We start from the raw sequence: 6771 nt of genomic DNA, 5'->3' as shown, positions 1-6771 counted from the left end.
ATTTAATCTTCACATTAATTCCTAATTATTTTGCAATTCTTTTTGTCAGTTCTTCTTGACCTGTTTTTTCTTCTCTTTCTGACCTCATGACCCAGTCAGCATTTTTTGTACAATGGTCAAGTCTTAACTTATCCATTTCTGTATTGCATTTGTGTTTGATATTTCTCATGGGCTTTACAGTTTGAGTTTAAAACTCTTTTTTAGCGCATTTCATCTGTAAAAGAAAACATGCCTAATAATTCTGCACACATGAATATAAGGAGTTTTTCTCTTCCAGCTTTCCTGGACTATTGTATAGCACTCATAAATGATTAAATAAAAAATAATGGTAGTTATTAAGATTGATATGGTTTGGAATTGGTAAAATGTGCTTGGAAAAAAATCACAATAAAACAATGTTTTAATGTTTAAGTTTGGAATATTAACTGACATGAATGAATGCTATATAAATATTGTTAACATTCATGTTAACATAATGTTTAGAAATGAAATATTATTGTAAAGTGTCACTAAAGTTATATATATATTGTTATGTGAATGTGATTTTAAAGTCTTGATGATTCTGATTAACCCTTTAACTGCCTTATCCTTTAAAACCTCACTGCCAGAGGGATATTGTGAATGCATGTGCCCGCTGGGCACAGTATACCTGATGCCACCGGGGTGGCGATGGCATTGGTGGCTTGAGCCCGCCATCGCTGCTTGCAGCTATATTTATTATTATTTTTCTTCAAGGTTTCGGGGGCTTTTGGGGCCCTTAACATGCTTAAAAAGTCTTGAAAATTGGCACACACATTGGAACCTGCGGCCATTATGGCCGGGCAGAGACTGATACACGGGCGTGGCACAGGGGCTCTACAGCGCCCCCTGGAATACTGAGGGCCATATATCATACATACTTGCACGTAGACACACGAAACTCGGTACACATGTAGATCTCATCAAACCAAACAACTTTTGTACTGCATGTCATAGGCTCCGCCCAACAGGAAGTTGGATATTTAGGGTTTAGTATTCATATTTTTCGTCAAAGTTGTGGGGGCTTTTGGGGTCCTTAACATACTCAAAAACTCTTGAAAATTTGCGCACACTTTGGAATCTGTGGCCTTTAGGAGCCTGCAGAGGCTGGGACCCGGGCGTGGCACAGGGGCTCTATGGCGCCCCCTGGAACACAGTCATAAATGTTGATGTATAGCTCACACATACTTGCTCGTATTAATATGAAACTCAGTACACATATAGATCTCATCGTGCTGAACAACTTTCGTACTGCATGTCATTCGGCTCCGCCCAACAGGAAGTCAGCTATTTAGAGTTATGTAAAAAGCGCATGCTCTGGAATTTGAAATACTTGTCATAGGTTTTTTTGCCGATTGCCACCAAATTCGGTCAACATGATCTCAAGACATTGGGGCTGAAAAATTGCCAGGGGATTTTTGATATCTCGAACGGTTTGCTCGTGGCGAGGTGTTGAAATTATGGCGAGAAATGAGAAACAGGAAGTGTCTAATACCATCCACATACATTTCCTGATTTTAATCAAACTGCATCAGATTATTCGTTGTATGATGTCGATCGCATATATGTGACTATTAGGAGTCAAAGTTATAGCGCCACCAACTGGCAGCAGGAAGTGTGTCATTTTCAAAATGATTTGAATTCAGCATCTTATTTTTACTCGATTTGCTTCAAACTTCATCAGAATAATGTTAAAACACAGCCGATATAAATCTGCTGGGGGGATATTGATATCTAAAAATATTGTTGCCGTGGCAACATGTTAAACTGGAATACTTCTCAGGTGATTTTGAGGCATATAACATGCTTAGAATTTCATCAAACTCAGAACACATATCAGTATTTATGATAACTAGACACTGGCAAAAGTTCATAAGAGGGCGTGGAAAAGGCACTCTATAGCGCCACCTTTTGTCAAAAGTGGCGGGGTTAGTTTTAGCTACAGACACCAAACTCGGTACAAAAATTTTTCTTATCAAGACGGACAACTTTCTAATTCACAGTCATCAGCTACGATCAACAGGAAGTCAGCTATTTTGATTTGAATGTGGATTTTTTTTTACATTTAGCTGTGAATTAATGCATACTGCTCAGAGGAGAGTAACACTATACACACCAAACTTTGTCTACATGATGCCAAAACATTTTAAACAACTTAAATTGCCAATGGATTTTGGATAGCTTAAACGGTTTTGTCGTGGTGATTTTTTTAAATGACAGTAAAAATGGAATTATTAATTTTCCTGCATTTTTAAATTCCAAACACTTCAAAACCTTTTTTCGTACAGAAAAAAAGTCATTCTGAGTAAATATGGATAGTTTCACGACTTTACAACACTGTATGGATAACAGAAAATTAAAAAACTGTCAGACATCTCATCTCACTCTGTCCCTCTGTTTGAGTATATGTGCTTCAGACTTCCATTGTCTGAGAGAAATAGCGCCCCTACAGGTTCAATTCCCGGACTTTTACTTTCACTTTTAAATCGGTTAAAAATACAAATAAATACTTAGATTTAATTCACACTGACAAGCTAAACCAACATATCTGATTATTACCGGTTCAGGGCTCATGGATAAATTATTTCTGGCCAGAGATACGTGAGAAATAGGAGAGATGAATCACCGCTGTGATCACGAGCGTCTGGAGTAAACAGCTCAGAAAAAAACGAATTTATTCCTTTTTTAAAGCTTTTAAAAATAAATTATTACAGCGATATCACACAATCAACCAATTAGAACACACCAAGAGCTAAATTCAGATGTTTTTGAACTGTTTGTGTGAAAATGAATTATTTGCGGCTGCCTATCTGAAATCACCGCCTCCGATCAGCGCGTACAGTGTCGAGCTCAAAACAAACGAATTTATTCTTGTTTAAGAGCTTTTTTAAATAAAATATTACCACAAATGCACACAATAAACCCATTGTAACACTACAAGAGCTAAATGCAGGTGTTTGTGACCCGTTTAAGTGTGCAAGACTATTTGAAAGCGCGACTGGCAGAATAACATGTATCTCTCGAGCTGCAGGATTCTGCCTTTCGTCGTACGAACGAACACATCACGGACAAGATTATTTCAAAACACATAATAGCTTGGCGACTATAAACGAAAACAGCCACGTGAACATAAACTGTTGAGAAATAAATCTGAAATGGATCTACTGGATTTTAATATTAAGTGACCGCATATACCAGCTGCTTCTGTCTTCAATTTTGATCCATATAAAAAATGAAACTCATTCATCTTGGCTGCTTTTTTTAATGTGTGTACGTATTTATTTATTTATTTATTTATTTATTATTTTGCTCTAACAATTAATCTATGTTTAATTAAATCAATTACATTTTATTTTACATTTGATTTGTCCATTTCTGCATCTAAACGCCTAAAAACCTAAAACATGCTCTATTATACTATTGTTAGCAATTTCTTTATCGTCCAATTTATCTGGTGTACACTTTTATTTTCATAATAAACTTGTTTGTTAGATTATACACAGTTACAGTGGTCTATAATAAATATTGACAGGTTTTATTCAAGCTGTTTAGAATGATTGCAGTAGGCAAATTTTTTGAAATGTAAATAAAATAATTTTTTTTTAAATAAATAAATAAATAAAAAACATTGGAAAAGAATAACTGTTGTACATTTTTATACATTTTGTATAATTTCATAGTTTATGCATTATAGTTATAAAAACAAATAAATTTAGCCACTCACATAAAATCTTATAGGCCTTATCCTTTTCTGACAGTTTTAGGGATTTTTAAAAATCCTAAAAAACCTTATTTGTGCTGCAAATAATAATTTCAAACTCAAACAGTAAATATTCAGTTCATGCTTTATAAAGCCTTGTCCCAATATTAATAGTCAGTAGTAAGCAGTTTATAAATACAGCTATAAAAAGCTTGTTCTTGGGTTATAAGCACATTTATTAAAAAGGAGAGTAAAGGGTCAGTTATCCTCCTATGAAAATTAATTAAAAAAAAAAAAACAAACAACAACACAGATTGATACAGAACTCAGAAATTTTATTGTGGATTTATGATAAAATCAGCCTGTAAATGAATTCATACTCCTCCAAGAAGACACAAGTTCACAGCAAACTTTTTTAACATGAAGCTAATATACTGAAGATGTTAAATTGTGAATGGGTTTAGGATAGCTTAAATGGTGTGGCCATAGCGATTTATTAAAGTAACATAAAAAAATACAATCGTTATTTTACTATATCTTTAAAATTTTTCATTCCAACTCTTCATAATTTTTTATATACGTAGAAGTCATCATTTGAAGGAAGCACAGTAAGTTTCATAGCTTTATCATTTTCAAGAGCCAGCATAAAATTAAAACTATCATAACTTATAAATCAAGCTTGCAATTCTTAGTTCCAATAATGACCACCAGATGGAGCTATAGGATTACTTTTAAATAATTATTGTAAAACAAGTATGATTTAAATCATTTATAGAAATCTTTCAAAGAAAAATAATATGTATTTTATGTATTTTACTGATAAAATGACCCTCACTTAATTAGAATAACAAGCTGAAGTATTGTGAACTGTATATTAAGAATAATTCTTTATAAGCTTTATGGACAGATACGTTTTGAGTGACTCTTGAAGGTTCAGCACCACATCCTCTTTTACCACTGTTTAAAGAATTTATCTTACAGAACAGGTGTGAATGAATTTTGGATAGCTTGAATGATTTTGCGTGGTGATTTTTTGAAATAACAGTAAAAAAGTAACCAGTAAATGTCTTTTATTTTTTTAAAGTGCAGCTTCTAAACACTTCAAAAAAATGTACACATAGCAGACAAGTCATTCTGAGGAAATATGCATAGTTCCATGACTATACAACATTATATGGATGATAGAAAATTAAAAAACTATCATACATCTGATGTCACTCTGTCCCTCTGTCACTGTGGTTAATGTGTGTGTGTGTGTGTGTTTGTGTGTGTGTTAAGTGAATTAGGTGTGAAACTATCAGGGAGCATTTAGTCTCCAGCGCCAACATTTTACAGAACTGCCACTTTCCTGGAGTCTCAGAATTACAATGTGGCAGGTTCTGAGAGATCTAAGATTCCAAAAAATTATTTAATTAGAATACTATGAAGTATTGTGAAATACTATATATTAAGACTTTATATATAGGCTTAATTAACAGATTAGAGTGACTCGTGAAGGACCAGCACCACCTCCTCTGATGGTTTGAGGAATATATCTTCCAGAATCCGGGATTAAGATTTAGGAGCTCATTTTAATTCCACCTCCTTTCCTGAAAGTCTGTCTTGCAGAATTTACTAAAAATTAATCTTCACATTAATTCCTAATTATTTTGCAATTCTTTTTGTCAGTTCTTCTTGACCTGTTTTTTTTCCTTCTTCTTTTCTGACCTCATGACCCAGTCAGCATTTTTGTACAATGGTCAAGTCTTAACTCATCCATTTCTGTATTGCATTTGTGTTTGATATTTCTCATGGGTATTTCATAATTTTCGACTTTACAGTTTGAGTTAAAACTCTTTTTTAGCGCATTTCATCTGTAAAAGAAAACATGCCTAATAATTCTGCACACATGAATATAAGGAGTTTTTCTCTTCCAGCTTTCCTGGAGTATTGTATAGCACTCATAAATGATTAAATAAAAAAATAATGGTAGTTATTAAGATTTATATGGTTTGGAATTGGTTAAATGTGCTTGGAAAAAAATCACAATAAAACAATGTTTTAATGTTTAAGTTTGGAATATTAACTGAAATGAAGGAATGCTATATAAATATTGTTCATGTTAACATAATGTTTATAAATGGAATCTTATTGTAAAGTGTTACTAAAGTTATATATATATATATTGTTCTGTGAATGTGATTTTAAAGTCTAGATCAGTGGTTCCCAACCACGTTCCTGGAGGCCCCCCAACACTGCATGTTTTCCATGTCTCCTTAATCAAACACACCTGATTCAGTTCGTCAGCTCATTAGTACAGACTCCAAGACTGGACATGGTTGTGTTAGACAAAGGAGAGATGCAAAATGTGCAGTGTTGGGGGGCCTCCAGGAATGTGGTTGGGAACCACTGGCTTAGATGATTCGGATTAACCCTTTAACTGCCATATCCTTTAAAACCTCACTGCCAGAGGGATATTGTGAATGCATGTGCCCGCTGGGCACAGTTTACCTGATGCCACCGGGGAGGCGATGGCATTGGTGGCTTGAGCCCGCCATCGCTGCTTGCAGCTATATTTATTATTATTCTTCTTCTTCTTCTCCCGAATGAATCGCATTTTTGAGGGCTTTAACATGCTCAAAAAGTCATGAAACTTTGCACACGCGTCAAACCTGGTGAAAATTTTCGTCTGATATAGGATTCAGAAGAGGGTGTGGCAAAATGGCTCGACAGCGCCACCTATACCAAGAAAATCAACAGCCTTCCAGCTATGTTTCACGTACATGCACGAAAATTGGCACACATATGTAACACACCAATACCTACAAAAAAGACTCTTGGAGTGAAATTCTAAACCCAACAGGAAGTCGGTTATTTTTAATATTATGAGCAAATTTTGTGTAATTTTGGTCATTTCCATGTGTTGTATTTTAACGAACTCCTCCTAGAGAAATCTTCAAATCATCACCAAATTTGGTATGCCTAATCTAAAGGCCTTTGCGATGTTAAATTGCGAAGATCTTGAGTTTTCGTTGAAGGGCGTGTCCGTGGCGGCCTGGCGAATTTCGATGATT

Source organism: Carassius auratus, chromosome 17 (assembly GCF_003368295.1).
Source record: "Carassius auratus strain Wakin chromosome 17, ASM336829v1, whole genome shotgun sequence".
NCBI lineage: Eukaryota > Metazoa > Chordata > Actinopteri > Cypriniformes > Cyprinidae > Carassius > Carassius auratus.
Note: the sequence above shows the minus strand (reverse complement) of the source record.